The sequence below is a fragment of the Chrysemys picta genome, chromosome 17 (assembly GCF_011386835.1).
Source record: "Chrysemys picta bellii isolate R12L10 chromosome 17, ASM1138683v2, whole genome shotgun sequence".
Taxonomy (NCBI): domain Eukaryota; kingdom Metazoa; phylum Chordata; order Testudines; family Emydidae; genus Chrysemys; species Chrysemys picta.
The window spans coordinates 17,517,739-17,537,048 of record NC_088807.1 but is presented as its reverse complement, the minus strand read 5'-3'; the positions used below and the strand labels follow the sequence as shown (position 1 = coordinate 17,537,048).

Below are 19,310 nucleotides of genomic sequence, written 5' to 3'. Positions count from 1 at the left end.
ACAGGAGTACTTGTGGCACCTTAGAGACTAACAAATTTATTAGAGCATAAGCTTTCATGGGCTACAGCATCCGAAGAAGTGGGCTGTAGCCCATGAAAGCTTATGCTCTAATAAATTTGTTAGTCTCTAAACTTCAGGACCAGACTCCAAAGAGAAACTGCTGAGCTTCAGTTCATTTGCAAATTTGACACCATCAGATCAGGATTAAACAAAGACTGTGAATGGCTAGCCAACTACAGAAGCAGTTTCTCCTCCCTTGGTGTTCACACACCTCAACTGCTAGCAGAGGACCTCACCCTCCCTGATTGAATTAACCTCGTTATCTCCATACTGATCCTTGCCTGCATATTTATACCTGCCTCTGGAAATTTCCATTACATGCGTCTGACGAAGTGGGCATTCACCCACGAAAGCTTATGCTCCAATACATCTGTTAGTCTTAAAGGTGCCACAGGACCCTCTGTTGCTTTTCACAGAATAGGCTCCTGTCTAGTCTGGGCTCAATTCTTTCTCCTGGTACAGTCCTTGTTCCAGCTCAGGTGGTAACTAGGGGATTTCTCATGACTGCAGCCTCCTTTATCCTGTTCCACCCCCTTTTATAGTTTTGGCACCAGGCGGGAATCTTTTGTCTCTCTGAGTCCCCCCCCCCACACTTCTAAATGGAAAAGCACTGGGTTTAAGATGGATTCCAGCACCAGGTGACATAGTCACATATTCTGTGAGACCCCAAGCCTTCATTTTTCCCAGCCTGTCTCACAGGAAGGCTTGCAAGTAAACAGAGTCATTTACAACCAATTTTCCTGGTTAATGGGAGCCATCAAGATTCCAAACCACCATTAATGGCCCACACTTTGCATAATTACAATAGGACCTCAGAGTTATATTTCATACTTCTAGTTTCAGATACAAGAGTCATATATTCATACAAATAGGATGACCACACTCAATAGATTATAAGCTTTGTAATTTTACCTTTCAAGAGAGGTTTTGCATGAAGCATATTCCAGTTACATTATATTCACACTCATTAGCATATTTTCATAAAATCATATGGAGTGCAACTCATACTGACCACTAAGAGTGATCGTCTTCAACCCTGAAGCATGAGGATTTATAACCCTTCCAAAAAGCCATGTTCATTGGGAAATGCCCAATATTCATCAGAAGCAAAAGCCATCACGCTGTCATCCTCACCCCAGGGAAACGGACAGGTCATTTATTGCCTTCTGCCCGGACACAGAATTTGCAGATCTTATTTCAAAAGATGCTTTATTTGAATTTACTAAAATCAACTAGAGAAATGAGCGCATTTGGATTCGGATTCAAGGGTGATTACGCCACTGGCATCTGTTGATCAGCAGGGATCTCTGTTGGGAGAGCAGAGGTGTCCAGGGCGGGGCTCATTCCTTTCATTTAATATTGAATGTCATCGTTCTGTCTCCTCCTGGCTCTGGAGCTGCCACCTGAAAAGGACAGAAGTACAGACCTTCAGCGCCACTTTACTAGCTAGGCAATGGGATGGCAGAAAAGGACCTAGGGGTTAGGGTGGATCATAAATTGAATATGAGTCAACAGCATGGTGAGGTTGTGAAAAAGGCAAATAAAATTCTGAGGTCTATTAACGGGAGCATCGTATGTCAGACATGGGAGGTCATTGTCCTGCTGTAGTTGGCATTGGTGAGGTCTCAGCTGGAGGACAGTGTCCAGTTTCAGGTACTGCACTTGAAGAAAGATGTGGGCAAACTGCAGAGAGTCCGGAGAAGAGCAATTAAAATGATCAGAGGTTTAGAAAACCTGACCTAGGAGGGGAGGTTGAAAAAATTGGGCAGGTTGAGTCTTGAGAAGAGAAGGCTGAGGGGGGAACCTGATAACAATCTTCAAATATGCGAAAGGTTGCTAGAAAGAGGATGGAGAACAATTGTTCTCCACGGCCACCGAGGGACAGACAAGGAGGAATTGGCTGAGTTTGCAGCTAGGGAGATTTAGGTTAGATACTAGGAAAAACTTGCTAGCTCTAAGGATAATTCGGCTCTGGAGCAGGTTACCTAGGGGAGGTTGTGGCATCCCCGTCATTGGAGGTTGGACAAACATCTGTCAGGGATGTTTTAGGTATATTTGGTCCTGCCTCAGCATGGGGTGGGGTGGGGCTGGGCGCTTCAGGTCCCTTTCAGACCTATATCACATGATTCCATAGTTGGGTACTTGGTGGATGTGTATGGGAATGGCTGGATGGGTGACTGTGGATAGGGATGTATGAGTGGGTGGATGGATACGTATGGGAATGTATGGATGGGTGTGTATGGGGAAGGATGGATGGACGCACGTGTGATAGATGGATGGACACAGAGTCACCAGATTGGGGCCCTGTTGTGCTGTGCGCTGCCCAGACACAGACTCACGGAGATCAGGGGCCCCTTGCACTGGGTGCTGCAGATGGTCCCTGCCTGGAAGAGTTCTCAGTATAAATAGACAAAAGAAGGAGGATCTCCCTATGATGTTGCACTCCATATGGTTTATGGAAATATGCCTATGAATATGACATAACTGGAATATGCTTTATGCTAAATACCCCTTGTTTGGTGTCATTAGAAAGCTTGTCATCTACTAAGTGTGTTCATCCTATTTGTTTGCATGTATTATTTCTATAGCTGGAGTTAGGAAAATAAGGTATAAACTTGTATCACTGATGTAAACATATTAAGTGGAGGCCATTAAGGATGCTCCAGAAACAATCAGTTGTAAATGGCCTTAGGTATTTGAAAGCCTTCCTGTGTACGTGTGGGCCAGCCCATGGGTAATGGAGAGTAGGGGTCTTACAGTGACATGTGACCATGTCACCTGATAATAAAATCCATGTTAAATCTGGTACTTTTCCATTTAGAAGGAGGAGTGGGGACCCAGAGAGACAAAAGATTCCTACCTTTTGCCAAAGCTATAAAAGGGGGTGGAGGAGGACAAAAGAGGCTGCCACTCATGCAAAACCCCCTGCTTACCACCTGAGATGTCTGCTGGAACTAACAAGGACTGTACCAGGGGAAAGGATTGGGCCAAGACTAGGAAGGAGTCTAGTCTGTGAAAGAAGCTTATTGGAACATCTCTGCGGGTGAGATATTACCTGTAATCATTTTTTTAATGTATTAGGCTTAGTCTTGTTTGGTTTTGCTTATTTTGCTTGGTGACTTACTTTGTTCTGTCTATTACTTGAAACCACCTAAATCCTACTTTTTATACTTAATAAAATCATTTTTGTTCATTATTAAATGCAGAGTAAGTGATTAATACCTGGGGGAGCAAACAGCTGTGCATATCTCTCTACCAGTGTAATAGAGGGTGAACAATTTACTAATTTACCCTGTATAAGCTTTATACCGAGTAAAATGGATTTATTTGGGGTTTGGATCCCATTGGGAGCTGGGTGTCTGAGTGCTGGAGACAAGTACCTGCTGAGCTGTTTTCAGTTAAGTCTGAAGCTTTGGGGGTGTGGCCCAGACCCTGGGTCTTTGTTGCAGCAGGCAGGCGTGTCTGGCTCAACAAGTCAGGGTTCTGGAAGACCCAAGCTGGCAGGGAAAATGGGCTCAGAGGTAATTTCAGCACATCAGGTGACCGTCCCAAGGGGATCTCTGTGACCAAACCCATCACACACACCCCTGGTCCAGATGGGGATGCTATCAACAGAGACCATCCCATTGCCCTGTCCTACCTGTCTCAGGCAGGGCAGTAGCTCCACTGATGGTCCCGGTCATAGTTGTCTGTGGTGGAACACCAGAACTTCCCCTTGGCCTCTGCCAGGTTGGTGCAGGTGCGGAATTTAAACTTCTTGTAGATGAAGGGGAAGACACAGGGCTTGTCATAGTCTGCAACCAAACACACCACCAGCAGGTGAGAACCATGGCCAGAATCACAGGCAGCACATAGCAAATGCAGGCAACATCAGACTGGAAGCAAACACTTTGTTAGATAGTTCCCCATGCAGCTTAGGGCTACGGGAGAGAGTGCAGCCCTGTGACGGGGTGCCAGGCAGAGCAACGAGAGACTTGGATACTATGCCTGACTCTGCTGGGTGACCTTTAGCTAGGCACGGCCCAGCTCCATGCCTCAGTTTACCCAGTTCTGCAACATGGGGCTAACGAGCCAAAGATGCCAAGGGGAAAGGCAAAAAATGTCTCTGCTGTTTGGGGTTATGTATGCGAAATTTGTTAGGTGGTTTGTGGGTCCGTGGGAAGTCTATTTAGCCAGTTTATACAGGCACAGGTGGTTAGACACAGCCACACCTCAGATGTGTTTTCGGGTACATCCTCTGTGGTTATTACATGCATTAGTCAAGGCCTCTAGATACTAGTGTGAGATCTGGGATCCCTTCTGCTGGGCACTGCCCAGGTAAACAGTTGCTGAGATTGGGGCACTGAGTGCCACCCAGACACAGAGTCACTGAGATCAGAGCCCCGTCGCACTGGGCGCTGCTCAGACACAGAGTCACTGAGATCAGGGTTGTGCGAGGCGCTGCCCAGACAGACAGAGATGGACAGTCCCTGTCTCAAAGTGCTGCCAATCTAAACAGCCAATAGAAGGAGCCCCACCGCTCCAGGGTGATTTGCGGGATGGTTTTAAGAACTGCTGAACAGCTGCTACCCATGAACTTCAGCTTGCTCAGCATTTCCTAAAGGGCAGAGGGTGGGAACCAAAAAACCAACTAACCTGCTCTTAAGTGACTCACCCAAGGAGTCTATGACAGAGCCATGAATTGAACCAGACCTCGTTGAGCCAAACACCTTAACCGCAAAATTCAGCTTCCTCCATCCCCTGTCCTACCTGGCGTGGAGCAGTAAGTCCACTTCTTGTCCACGTCGTAATTCCTGGTGGTGCTGCACCACAGTTTTCCCGAGCTCGCCCCGTCGCTGGTGCAGGTGTGGTACACTTTCTTCTTATAGACGAAGGGAAATGCACAGCTCTTTCCTACTGCGTTCCCACCCAGGGCTAGGGAGGCAAAGGGAGGTGGTTATAGACACCACCAACACACCCACCTGCCTATGGTATAACGGCTCCCGCATCCCACTATGACCTGGCCACCCATCACCAACAGCCAAGAAATCTCAGGTAGGCGTTCATAGATCCCAAGGCCAGAAGGGACCATTGTGATCATCTAGTCTGACCTTTAGAACTCAGGCAAGTGAATTTCCCCTGGTTCGCTCTGTGTTAAACCCAATAACTTGGGTTTCACTCAAGTATCTTCTAGAACGGCATCCGGTCTGGATTTGAAGACATCATCATGGCTAAAGCATCTTCCAGGAGGGCCAACAGGAACCTGGCTTCCCAAAACACACTGACTCTATCGGTTCTGGGTCTGAGTCTATGGCTGCTCCTAGACCCTGGCCTTGAACCTTTCCTGAAGGAATCCTTAGAGGCTCATTTAGCTGCTGGGAGGGGTGTGTTGTAATCCACTATCCCACCCAGCAATCAGATAGACTCCCACTGCCCAACTCCCATTGGTATCAAAGTGTCACAACTCCTCATTGGCTCAGGGGCACAGCAGAGATGTGATGAGATCATACAGGAGATCTGGAGGCCCCTGGACAACTCGGTAAACAGAGGTGGATGAAATTTTTCAGATGAATTTTTTTTTGGCAAAAAGTACAGATTCAGTGAAGCCAAAATGTGTTGTGAATTTGTGCCAGTTTTGTGGGATTGTTCATGTCGGAAAAATGATCAAAAATTCAGAAAAAGTCAATTCTTCAATTTGAAACAACTTCTGCTTTCAAAATCCCCTATTTTATTAAAACCAAAATTTAGAAAGTTTAAAAAATGCTCAAAATTGAAATGAAATGTTTCATTCGACCCAAAGGGATTTTTTTCCCCTTAAATTTTCAGTTCAATGAAAATTTAAAACAAATCATCTTTGGGATCCACCCAAAACAATTTTGTTTCCTGATTTTTTACTTCACGAAAAGTATCAATGAAAATTTCAGTTCCAGGATCCACCCAAAATGTTTTTTTCCCTGATCTTACAAATGATGGAAAATTTCGAACAAGCTTGTTTCTGGGATCCTCCCAAAACACATTGCCCCAATATTTTTGATTAATTAAAAACTGTGAAATATTTCATTTTCTGGACAACCCGAGACAAATGTTTTTCTAATTTTTTGACACACTGAAAATTTCAGAAATTTCGTTTTAGGAATGCACTCTAAACCATTTTTCTGACTTTGCAATGCAATGACAATTTTTAAAAATTTAACTTTCATGATCTACCTGAAATGATTTCCCTCCCCGATTTTTTGATTCAATGACAATTTCAAAAAATTCATTTTCATGGCAATCCACGACAAGCTCCTCCCCCCACCCCGATTTTTCAGAATCACCAGCAAACCACAAATTATTTATTTTCCCGGCTGTATGGGAAAAGCCAGAGTCAGATCTGCCCCAGAGGGAATATACGAAGAGACTGGATACATTACTGATATCTGGACAGTAGCTCCACAGCTTATCCTGGTTGTAGTTCTGGGTTGTGGCACACCAGAAATTTCCCATCTTGCCTCCAGCATTCGTGCAGCTGTGAAATAGCTCGGTTTTGTAGACAAAAGGAAATATGCAGCGCTGGCCATTCGAGTTCCCCCCATAGGCTGCAAAGGCAACGAGTAAATCAGAGTGAACAGCAGGAATGCCAAAGAGAGCGACCGGCGTGGCCGTTTTCTTAGCAAAAAAAGAAAAGCCGGGGTAGGGGTGTCTCATCTCACTGCTGTGGCGAAAGCTAAAGATAATTTTGTATAGTGGGTGAATGGCGTTGCGCCTAGGAGCATGGGATCACCCCAGGGCCCATCTAGTCTGCCATCCTGTCTCTGACGGCCGCATCACAAGGAGGTGCCAGGCAATCTGGCTGCACAGGGGAAGCCATTTGTAGCATGCAGCCCCTCCAGCGAGCTCATTTGACCCGCAAGACTGGGTGACAGCACTCCCTGTGCTAGAGCTCCACATACCGGCATGTCCTCCACAAACCCTTTCCCCCTGTGCCGACACGGAGCGCTCTGGTCGTGACCAGGACTCACCCTTGCTAAAGCAGAAGCGCCAGAGATGGTCTTTGTCGTAGTTGGAAGTGGTAGCACACCAGGGCCGTCCCATCTGATCATCGACTGCCGTACAGTTCTGGTAGGTCTTGCCCTTATAGATGAAAGGGAAGATGCAAGGGGAGCTATCTGAATTTCCCCCTGCAGCTGGTGGAGAAAGAGGCAAGGGAGGAAAGGGTTAAAAACAGGGCAGAAGGCAGGACTCAGGGCAGGCGATTTTCTGGGAGAACTGGGCGTGAATTTTCCCAGCAAAATGATTTTTTTAAGTGGAAAAAATACCAATTCATGGGAATCGAAAGTGTTTGGGCCTTTTGATGAATGTTGCTGGTTTTGATGCATTTCCCGACTTGAAGATGAATGAGCTCTCCCCTGACATCTAGTGGTGAGCCGTGGAAGAGGACTTCAGGAGCTGATCTCACTTGCATGGACACACCCACCCTGCCTAGGTGCTCAGCATGATGGGATTGCTGGCCCTGGCTGGTGTGGGGGATCCCCAGCCTCCTTGTTATTGAGACAGGAGTAATAAAGGGCTGTTAGCCTTGTGCGAACTGAGGGCAGCAGAACTGTACCAGGCATACCCCAATGGAGGGACTCACCCTCAACTCAAGGCACTTGCCAGGCAGGGGCCATGGGTGCCAAAGCTCAGTGAACGGAGAGAGAGTGGGGATAGATGCTTCTGTGGGGCTGGGGCCTGGCCCATGGGCTGCAGATACTCCTTGACCTGTCCTCTCTCCACTGTGTAATAACAGAGCTACTTTAAACTCAATTGAGAGTCTTGTTACATGATGCAGAGCTGAAATCACTGATATCTAGGCCTAAGTATTAGACCTGTTTTGGGATAGTATCTCTATTGCAAGAGACAGACCCATGTGCACCAGTAGTGAGGCTCCCCACCAACAGCTGAAATCACTGAGAGCTATGTTAAGTGATGGACCCTGAAGACTTCTTAGCGAGTGGCCAGCAGGGCAGCTGGTGGAGAGGTCCAGAGCAGAGCCCCGCAGAGAGGAGTGGGGAGTGAGTGCCTGAGCAGTGGAGCAAGTAAGGTGCCTCCTTACCCACCCTCCCTCCACTCAGGGTGGAGGTGAACTCTGCAGATGAGCCTCTGAACTCTAGGTCTTCACTGGCCAAGGACAGCAACTGTGAGTGGGGTGTAGAGAAGGGATGGGCATGTTAAAGGAACTTTTGGTTGCTGGATTTAACACCCTCAGGGGAAAAGGACACTGCCCAACTTACTGGGGTGGGTCTTTTGCTCATGGTTTATGTTTATGAACCCTATTTGGGGTGTTTTCCCAAATTAACGTAGAGTTACTTCCCTCCTTTTATTAAAAGTTTCTTTTCTCCACTCAGACTCTGCTTGCGAGAGGGGAAGTTTTGCCTCTTACGGGCGCCCAGGGGGTGGTGTGTAATTTGTCCCAGGTCACTGGGTGGGGGCTCGAGCTGGTTCTGTGTTGTATTGTTGAAAAGGAACCCCTAGATACTGAACCTGGCCCTTGTTACTGCCAGCTCTGACTGGCAGAAGGGTTACAGAAATTTAAGCTAATTAGAGTAAAAAAATAAATAAAAAAAAAGGTTGAAATGGAAACAGAAAGTTTCAAAACAAAACTTTTTAACTGAGCTGAACTGAAAGAGAGTTTGGCTTTTCAGTTCATGAATATTTTCAAGGTTTCATTTTTTCCCTCTCTAATCTCAGAGGGGAAAAATATTGAATTCCCAAAAATATTTCTAGGCAAGGGAAAAGATCCAAGGTGTCGATTGGCAGCACTGGGCAAAATTTTGGTTTGGTTCAGTACGGGCACAGGACCTATATACAAATGAATGCTTCTTGTCCACTCATTTTGTTTGACTGTTCAGATACCACAGTAATGGAGACACTAAAAACTCCCAGAATAGAATAGAGCATTGCCCAGACACACAGTCACTGAGATTGGGCCCCGTCATGCCAGGTGCTGCCTAGACACAGAGGCAAAACCAGGAATAGAACCCATGTGTCCAGATTCCCTCTCCTGTGCTCTCTCCATTGGGCCACAGCCCCCATAGTCTGCACATAGCAGCTGCAAAGCAAACCCACCCCTTAAGCCTCCCCTGGCCCCACATACCTGCTGTGCCGCAATACCTCCATTTATGGTTCGCTTCGTAGTTGCTTGTGGTGGCACACCAGGGCCGCTTGCTGTCATCCATGGTACAAGCCGTGTATCTCCTGCCTTTGTAGCTGAATGGGAACGTACAGGGATCCTCCGAGTTCCCGCCAAGCACTGGGAGAGATGGGGTGGGGGAGAGAGATGGGATGCGGGAGACAGAAGAGACAGAGAGCATGCTGGGTAATGTGGCTCACACTCTAATCAGAATCACCACAAGTTGAGCCTGTTTCCAGGTAAATAAAACCCCTCACCTCCCCGAGCCTCCCAGCAGCGTGACCACTGCCCCCCAACCACCCCAGGGTAGTGCAGGGAATGGGAGACTGGGTTATGGGGCACTGGCAGAGCTGTGTGGGGGGTGAGCCCAGGGCTGGACTAGGCTAGCAGGGGCAGTGGGTCGGGAGTGAGGGGCACTGGCAGAACTGGGAGTGAGCCCAGGGCTGGGCTAACAGGGGCTGCGGGGCAAGAGTGGAGGGCACCATCAGGGCTGGGTGTGTGTGGGGCACATTGGGCATGGCCATGTCCCCTGCCATTGCCCCCTGGCCAGGGAGTCTCCAGAGGCACTGTACTTGTGTCAGGACAGTAGCTCCAGCGCTGGTCCGTGTCGTAGTTTGCCGTGGTGGCGCACCAGGGTAGGTGGTTCTGCAACCTGATGCAGGCATGGAAGATGTGGTTCTTGTACACGAAAGGGAAGAAGCAGGGCTGGCCGCCCGAGTTCCCGCCGTAGGCTGGGGGGAGACACAGACAGGGACCATCAGGGGGTGGGGTGCCCTGTGGGCAGCGCAGAGGGGTGCGGACCCCTCAGCCCAGCCTGGACAGAGCCTGGAGCGGAGGTAAGGCCCACCAGAGATGAGGACTCTGCTGCCACCCTGCAAGTGTCTGACGCATAGACAGACAGACAGACGGGCGGGGGTGTATTGGGCTAGACAGACAGACCAACTGGGTGAGTCTGCCCTGCCCAGCTCTGGAGACGTCGCTGGGGCAGGTGTCAGGAAGACGGTGGCCGAGCGCCTGGATATTGGCCAGACCTGCCAGCTCTGGGCATGTGGGATAACAAATGGGGAACATAACGCTCCTCTGTGCTGCCCGGTGCTGCCCCCCATCCCCATCCCATCCCCGGACTGCCCTCTGTCTCTGAACCATGCCCCAACTACCCCCGTCCCCATCCCATCCTTCGGCTGCCTCTGGCCCATCCCCGTCCCCCGGCTTCCCTCCCGTCCCATCCCCGGGCTGTCCCCACATCCTGTCCTGTCCTGCCTCTGGGCGCTCACCCTCCTCGGAGCAGACCCTGTAGGCCTTGTCCCGGTCGTAGTTGGCGGTGGTGGCGCACCAGAGCCGGCTGCTGTCCTCGGTTGTGCAGGCCGTGTAGACCTTGCCCTTGTAGGTGAAGGGGAAGACGCAGGGGGCAGGGTCCGCACCTGGCCATGAACAAGGGGCAGAGATCAGAAAAGGGGGCAACGGCTGCCAGGGAGCCCCTCCAAGCCTAGCAGGGAGAGCCCCGGGCCGGGGGTCAGGACACCTGGGTTCTAGCCACGGCTCAGGTTGGGAAGGGGACATCCTGGTTTGAGCAGGGGGGCTGGGAGCCAGGACTCCTGGGTTCTCTCTCTGGCTCAGGGAGGGGAGGGGGTCTGGGGAGCAGGGGCGGGTCTGGTGATGGACTCCTGCTGTCCATCTCCGACCTCCTGCCAGGCTGGTATGTCTCGCACCACTTCACAAAACACACTGTGCTACTCTACACAATGACAGCATGTCCCACAGCACACACTGCACTACACACGCACACTGCCACACAGCATCCACTACGCCACAACCCCCACACCACGATACTAGCCAACAATACACAACACACAGTGTATTATACTTCACAACAAAACAGTCCCCTGAACAGCACCGTACAGCTCCACAACATGGTCTCTTATACTTTACACCACACAACAACAGACTGCTCCTCGGCACACACTCTTCTACACTGTACACCAACACACTGCTGCAGAGCCACACAATCTACTCCACTACAACACACTGCTCCACAACACAGACTCTATTACACTACACAACACACTGCTCCACAACATGCACTCTACTACATAACACAACAGCCTGCTCCACAACACAACACACAGTTATTAAACTGCACAACAAAACAGTCCCCTGAACAGCACCATATGGCTCTACTGCACAACACGCTGCTTCACAATGTAGTCTGTTACACTTCACACCACATAGCTACGCAACAACAGAATGCTCCTCAGTGCATTCTTCGACACTGCACATCAACACTCTGCTGCAGAGCCATACAATCTACTACACCCACCACGCACTGCTCCACAACACAGACTCTACCACACTACTGCTCCACAACATGCATTCTACTACACAACACAACATGCACTCCATTACACAAGAACACACTGATCCACACCACTCCCTAGGCAACACCACACTGATCCACAACACAACAACATACTGCTCCACAACATGCACTCTATGCCACTACACAACACACCACTTCAGAACAGGCACTCCATTACAACACACTGCTCCACAACATGTACTTGACTACACAACACAGCACACTGCTCCACGGCACACACACTCTACTACACACCAACACCCGGCTGCACAGCCACACACTCTACTACACTACACACCAACACACACCGACCCAAGACAGCCCCTGCCTCCCTTACCCTGGGTCCCCTCGCAGAGCAGTGCCAGGGCCCAGGCCAGGACACACGTGGCTGCGGGTGAAGCCATTGTCCCGTCCACACTGCCCCAGCCCCGAAGCCCCAGCCTCATATATACAGCCTCCCTTGCGGGCTCCTCCCCTTGGCTGCGCCCCAGAATATTTCCTGCTCGACAGATGGCTTGCCACCTCACCACCCTGCCATGCCCATGGCATATCATGAACCCTCTGCTTCCTGAAACCTGAGCTCCCTGGGTGCCAGGACTTGCCCCACCCTGCCGGCTTAGGAACATCCTACACACCTCAGTCTTTGGTCATGACTGTTGTAGTCCAGAGGTCCACCTTACCTCGGCTTTCCATTATATTCTGCTTGATTATATTCAGCAGTATATAGACAGGCTTGGCTCCTGTAAGACATTGGCTTCAGCAGCTAGCATGAGGCTTGAGGCCTACAAACTTTGGCATAGATAAACTTAGGTAATGGATAAGTTTTGGGGAACTGAAAGAATGTAAGGGGGGATAATGACATCAGCCAACCACAGAAACATGAACTGACACCAGCTTCTGGGAGGTTTTGGACAGAACATCCGACCACAAGATTGCCATGAGAGGGGAGATTGCCACCCCAGCAACCTGGCCAGACTGAGGTCAGCTGCCCCTGAGCCACTTGCTCCTCTCCCCTTGGGGTGTACCTGGATCCATGGGGGTCCTCCATTTCCTCAGGGTAGAAGGCCAGTGGCAGGCCCAGCGACTCCTCAGTGCCTTGGTCAGCAGGTGGCTCCAGCAGCTCTGGCCAGTCCTCGGCTCGGCGGGGTTCTGCAGTGCAATTCTGACAGCAGTTCTGGGCCCCAGGGCAGAACTATCCATGGACCCCCTAGAAAGGGATGGGCTGAGGTTTATGACACTACTTTTTAATCCTATTGATAACACATTAGAACCCACTATACATAAGCTGTGGCATTGCTTGATGTAGTTAACTTTTTTTTTCCAGTTACAGCACCAGTATTAAACAAATGGTGAGCCTAAATAGAAGATGTGGAATTTGTTATTTTTAATTATATATTTAAATTAAATAAATACATTATGGAATGAAATTGGAGAGAGTCCAGCGGAAGGCAACAAAAACGATTAGGGGGACTGGGGCACATGTCTTATAAGGTGAGGCTGAGGGAACTGGGGTTATTTAGTCTGCAGAAGAGAAGAGTGTGGAGGGATTTGATAGCAGCCTTCAACTACCTGAAGGGGGGTTGCAAAGAGGATGGAGCTCGGCTGTTCAGAGGTGGCAGATGACAGAACAAGAAGCAATAGTCTCAAGTTGCAGTGGGAGAGGTCTAGGTTGGATATTAGGAAAAACTATTTCACAAGAAGGGTAGTGAAGCACTGGAATGGGTTCCCTAGGGAGATGGTGGAATCTCCTTCCTTACTGGTTTTTAAGGCCTGGCTTGACAAAGCCCTGGCTGGGATGATTTAGTTGGGGTTGGTCCTGCTTTGAGCAGGGTGTTGGATTAGATACCTCCTGAGGTCTCTTCCAACCTTTATTTTCTATGATTCTATGAAATTAAATAATATATAAAACATTTAAATAAGCACAAAGTACAAAGTAAGAAAACACCTAAAGTATCAAGTCGGCTAATTACACATGAATCACGATTGGGTGTTGAATCTAAAGATAATGAAAAAACTGATATACAAGATTTAACTGAATATGAACAACAAAGATCTTGCTCAATAGCAAGAAGAGCAAGACCTTTAAGTCTTTCTTGTCCGATTGTTGCTCTTTGTACACCTTTGATTTGTTTCATTTTGCTAAAAGATCTTTCTGCTTCAGAAACAGTGACAGGTATGGTGCAGAATCTCTGCAGAACTATGGTGACATTAGGAAAAAAACATTCCAATATAAGCTCATGAATTTTATTTAACAGCTCTAGTGGTTTGAGAGGTGCACTTCCAAAGTTTGCCTTATAAATTGCCCTTGGGTGTTTCACCTCATCGATGATGTCCGTGCATACATCGTTGTCATAGTCTCTGCAAAAAGCAGAACACAAGCTTTCAATCTGAGTATCAGTGAATTCCAAATATGACAACAGAAAGCTGAAATAATTATTGATATCTCTGGCTATGACAAACCGCTGTGTCAACCCCCTGATTACAGTCAACAAGCTTGTAAAAAACATTCACTTTAAAATCTCTCTCTTCATTCTCTTCTCCCAGTTGGACTTCTGGAGTTTCATTGTGAAACAGTTTTCTCTTTTTTGTGCATTTCTCAGGGATTTTAGTTTTGTTTGGCAGGTCTGTTGACATGGTTCGGCTGCATGCTTTGTTAGGGGGCTTATTTCTTCACCTCTCACTTCCCTGGTCCTTCTCGCATGAACAGAGAGCAACAATACCCGAAGTCCAAAGGTGCAAACAATTCAATGTTTATTGGGGTGAACTTCCAGCAAGCATGATTCGAGTTTCCTTCCTTAGTGTCCCCCTTCTGAGCTCTGACACCACAGAGCCTTGCCTGTGTCCCTGTTCCTGTTCCCATCCCCTGTTCCCATTCCCCCCCTTAGCAAAACATGATCCCAATTCCACCCCCATTCCCTGTTCCCATTCCCCCCTTACTTCCTGATTGACTGCAGACTATATAGCAAAACTTGAGTTCTGCTTAGCTATACCTTAACCAATCATTTTACTAAAATTTAACTAACCAATCCTAACATACTGTAACATGGTTATTTAACCAGTTATATCCCACCACCTTAATTGGTTTACACCCAACAAAATTAATTATACAGCAGACAGAACAATTACAGAACCAGATAGAAATTATACAGACAAACAATAGGGAAGTGGAGACTACAGTGATGGAACAATACAGAAATGAGGATTTCACATCCCAGCTATTGAGAAGTGAGTTCTTGCCAGACAGGATGCTATCAAACTAAGTTTCCTTTTACATCTTCTAGGCTCTTCCCTTTCTCTGGAGGTGATAGGAATATCACGACTGGATTGTAATCCTAACAGCCCAATAGCACCTTATTTCCATGTGACTAGTTTGGAATGTGAGGAGGTGACCATAGGCTTCCCAGCTTATGGCTGCCTCTGCTGCTTAGCTGAAGGCCTTAGCCTAAGAACCAGGCCTCAGACTGTCACAGTAAGAGAAGGCCCTTACACCAGCAGACAGTGATTTTAATTCTTTCTTTTATACACGTCTACAACTAGCTAAGTGATAAGAATACACCTAAATTCTTAAAGTATAGGCCTTTGCAAACAGGCCTGAATATCTATATCCTAACACGCTTGGCTTCCGATAAAAGAGTTTTCCACTTACCACGTAACTCTTTAAGCTCCTCTGTCAAGTTGTCAATGTTTTTGTACTTCCACATCAAGAGTTGCCTCTCTTGATTGAAGAACCTTCTTGCATTGATCTATGGCAACCAATATTTTGAGTCATATTGTTGCCATCAAAGTACATTTAAATGACTGTATGTAGCGCTGAATTCCCTTTAGCTCTGTTTTGCACTCAGAAGACAGATTTAGTTCCTCGCACTCGATAAGTGCATGTTTTATTAGTGGCAAATGTTTTGCAATTGGTTTAACACTTTCCACATGAGCTGACCATCTAGTCTGAGACAGATTATACAATGAAAATCCAATCTTTGTTTGCAATATCTCCCACGGTTTAGGACGGTAAGCAAAAAAATTGTAGAGTTTTGTACGATCCCCAAAAAATGTGCTTACACTCATCACAGCACTCTGCTGCATTTGAGCCACACAAATTTAAGCTATGAGCGCCACAATTAGAAATTTTAGTGAGAGGATTAATTTCGGTAATAATGGCTTGAGCACCATTATATTTGCCAGCCATATTCAAACCATTGTCATACCCCTGACCCCTGCAGTCTAGCAATGGGATATTGTGTTTTTCCAGTACAGTTATAATCAGGATAGCAATATCTTGTCCAGTTTTTTTGTTGCAGTCAACAAACTCCAGAAATCGTTCTTTGATAGCAAAACCTGTATTGCCATGTAAAACGTATCTTAGGATGATTGTAGTTTGCTCCGTGTGAGAAGAATCAGGGGTAGCATCAACAAGCACAGCAAAATATTTAGATTGTCATCTTTCCGATAATATTACTTGAACTACTTTTGTGCTGCCTGCCTGGATAAACTCATTCTGACTGTCTGCAGAAAGATAATGACCTTGAAGTCATTTTCCATTGTCTTGAGATTGCCTCACTTTACTTACATGATCCTGAAGAACTGGACCGTATTTGGCAAGCAATTCAACAATTCCAAGAAAATTACCATGATGGCAGTCTCCAGTTGTGTTTGAAGTTCCCCTGAAAGCAAGCCCTCTCTGTGACATTCTATACTTTGGGGGAGTGTACTGTAACCCCCATATTCCTCATTGTCATATAATCATGATCTTACATATAAAGCATGCCTTGTAAGGTATCAGGGGAAAGGTTATGATCTGCTGAAAGTAATTTCTCTATCCATATGTGTGTATCATTAATGCATATGAAGTTATGAGAATTGTGTTGTATGGTTGTCACTTAAACATGCTGTAAGTTGGAGAATCAGCCAGATATTAGTTTTCCAGAGGAAACAGCAAGGAAAGTAACCAACGCCTGGGCGGGGTGTCAAACAACCATCAACAGCCTTTGTCCAGCAAGGGAGCTACAATGCAATGACTCACCTGCATGAGGCCACACCAGGGGAATTGCTCAACTTTGCTGGGAGAGATTCAGCAATGCCTTCCAGACATGCCTGGACTTGTGCTACCCAAGCACATGGACTGACAGTATAAAACAGACAGAGTGGACACGTACTGGGCCTTTCTCCTGCCCCCACCTATGGTGCAAACAACTGAGACACTAAGAAGAAGACAAGACTCCAACACAGGAGTCTGGCCCAGGTTTAAGGAACAAACCGATATATTAAGGACTGCACTGTGAAGTGGGGTGAGAAAAACTGTTTAATCTAGTTGCTGCCCGGTCTAATATGGTTGAGAGTTTAGACTGTGTGCTTATATTTTATTTCTTTTGGTAACCACTCTGACTTGTTATGCTTTGACTTATAATCACTTAAAATCTATCTTTATAGTTAATAAATTTATTTATTCTATCTGAAGCAGTGCATTTGGTTTGAAGCATGTCAGAGACTCTCCTTGGGATAACAATGCTGGTACATATCAATTTTTTTGTTAAATTGATGAACTCATATAAGCTTGCAGCGTCCAGTGGGCATAACTGGACACTGCAAGATGGAGGTTCCTAGGGTTGTGTCTGGGACCGGAGATATTGGCTAGTGTCATTCGCTTGCAAGTAGCTGGGAGCAGCTTACATGCCAGAGGCTGTGCGTGAACAGCCCAGGAGTGGGGGTTCTCACAGCAGAGCAGAGTAAGGCTGGCTCCCAGAGTCAAGGATTGGAGTGACCTAGCAGATCACTGGTCCAGATAACACCAGAGGGGAACGTTACACTCTCTCACCTAGGAACAACATAATTGACAAAATTTGGTTAAGCAAATCCCTCCAGTACTTCACTTTAGCTTCTATTTCTTTGTCTAGCTGTGAGTTTATATCAGTTCCTTGGGCAAGTCTTCCCTCTAGATCTCGCCATTTCAGATAACATTGCTTGTGACGATCACTGACTTCATGAGCAGGCAATTTATCCTACAATTTGCGCCATGACAATTCCTTTTCCCAGCCCTTGCCACTTGCCAAAACCGATTTGCAAAAAAACAGCGTCTGAACTGAATAATCTATAAGGGAAACAAAAGAGTGATTCTGCACTTTCACGCCACAGAAGTCGATCCCTGTCAGAAACCTCTCCATTTCTGGGGGTTGATTTTAATGTAGAATTCAGAAACTTTCTTTTTCCGTCATCAGGAAAAGTGTTTGGATGCCTAGGTGGCCCTTTTCGAACAACAGTTTTGATCAGAGTTGCAGATAGCGCACTATTTGATAACAGTCCCAAATCAAATCCACATCCTTCATTCTCTTGGAATGCAATATTACTTTCATCAGTGCTTGCTTTTTCAGTCTCATTTGGATCGAGTGTTTCCTCCCATGCAAGAACACTAGTTTGGACTGTTTTTGTACTTAAAAAAATCACACGTTTTAACAGAATCATCATCACAGGCTTGCTCTGAACTATAAGGCCCACAAATAGCTGTAGTGACTAGCGGTTCTGCCTGATCTTCTTTAGGCCTAACCTCACAATCAAAGTACGACTACCCTGCCTACTTTTTTCGTTGGACTTCTTCTTGTTCTTCTTTTAGTTTCTGAGCTCTGGATTTATGTTTGTACTCCATAATGACACTCTGACAGACTGCCAGTCACAACAGCAGGGTGCAGCAGCGCTCTGGCAAACTATTACCAGATGGGCTATTTTTAACCAATGGTTTAGGGTTTATTTTTTAGCAGTTGCAATGCGAATTGTGCAATTTTGGGCTTGGGCTATTTTGCTGACCCTCACTCCAAAATATATTGTCTGCCTGAGAAGTGCTGCACTTCCACCTTTCAGCCATCAGAGGGTGCCTTGGCTTGGCACCAAATACAGCAGGGGGTGATGTGTGTGGTGGACATGTGCACAGCAGGAGGCGGGTTGCTGGGGTGGGGAGCAGGCGGGCTGGAGCCGGGCCCCATGCTGCTGCTGGCTTGGCGTGGCATCGCCACAGGGGTGTGGAGCTGGACCACATGCAGTGGCTGGTGCATGCATGCACAAGCTGTGGATGCAGTCGGCCTGACATTTGGGCAGTGCTGCTCCTGCGCTCCCTGGTGCCCAGCAAACTGCTGGCTGCACTGCTGGGAGCATTCTTCCAGCATGGCCAGGGCTTCCAGATGCCCACCTGGCTGCCTTTGCTGCCGCTGGTACCCCACCCCCCCCACATGCACCTAGGAGCCCTGCAGCCTGCCTGGGTGATTTAAAAAGGCCAAAGGCCCCTGGGCCCTTTTAAATCATCCAGGCCCTGGGAAATTGCCCCTACCCACATCGGCAGGCCTGCTGCTATGGTCTCCCACTTGGGAGCAAGCAGGAGGCATCTGTCTCCTCTGGCAGCTGCAGTGCAACTGAGCTCCAGGACCTGCCCTCTATACTTCCTGTCCCGCCTCCTGACTTCTGGTGGGAGGAGTGAGAATGGCCTGGCTCCACCCACCTGCGTTCAGAGAGTGGCCTCTCCCCCTCTGGCTTGATGAGAGGCCACTCTACCTCACTACACTGTGTCAGACAAATGTCAAGGTTTTGACTTTTTGTGATGGGGAAAATCAAGAAATTGACTTGTCGGGTCAGGAAAATCTTTGAGATATCAACTTTTTGTGACAGAAAATGTTTGAGATTTGACCTTTCAGAGTGAGAAAAATTTTGACTTTTGGGGACCGGAAACTTTTCAAGGTTTCAGTTTTTCAGGATGTCAATTTTTCTGAGATGGTGACTTTGCATGAT

General features: G+C 47.5%; 1 long non-coding RNA gene across 1 annotated transcript; it reads right to left on the bottom strand.

Annotated features, from left to right (window-relative positions):
* Positions 1 to 1,006: 1,006 nt before the first annotated feature.
* LOC135976308 (uncharacterized) lies at positions 1,007 to 4,967 on the bottom strand. The gene is made up of 3 exons (XR_010593468.1): positions 4,810 to 4,967; positions 3,701 to 3,854; positions 1,007 to 1,463 (listed from the first exon to the last, which is right to left on the bottom strand). It is a non-coding gene; the product is annotated as an uncharacterized LOC135976308 (long non-coding RNA).
* Between the last annotated feature and the right edge of the window lie 14,343 nt (positions 4,968 to 19,310).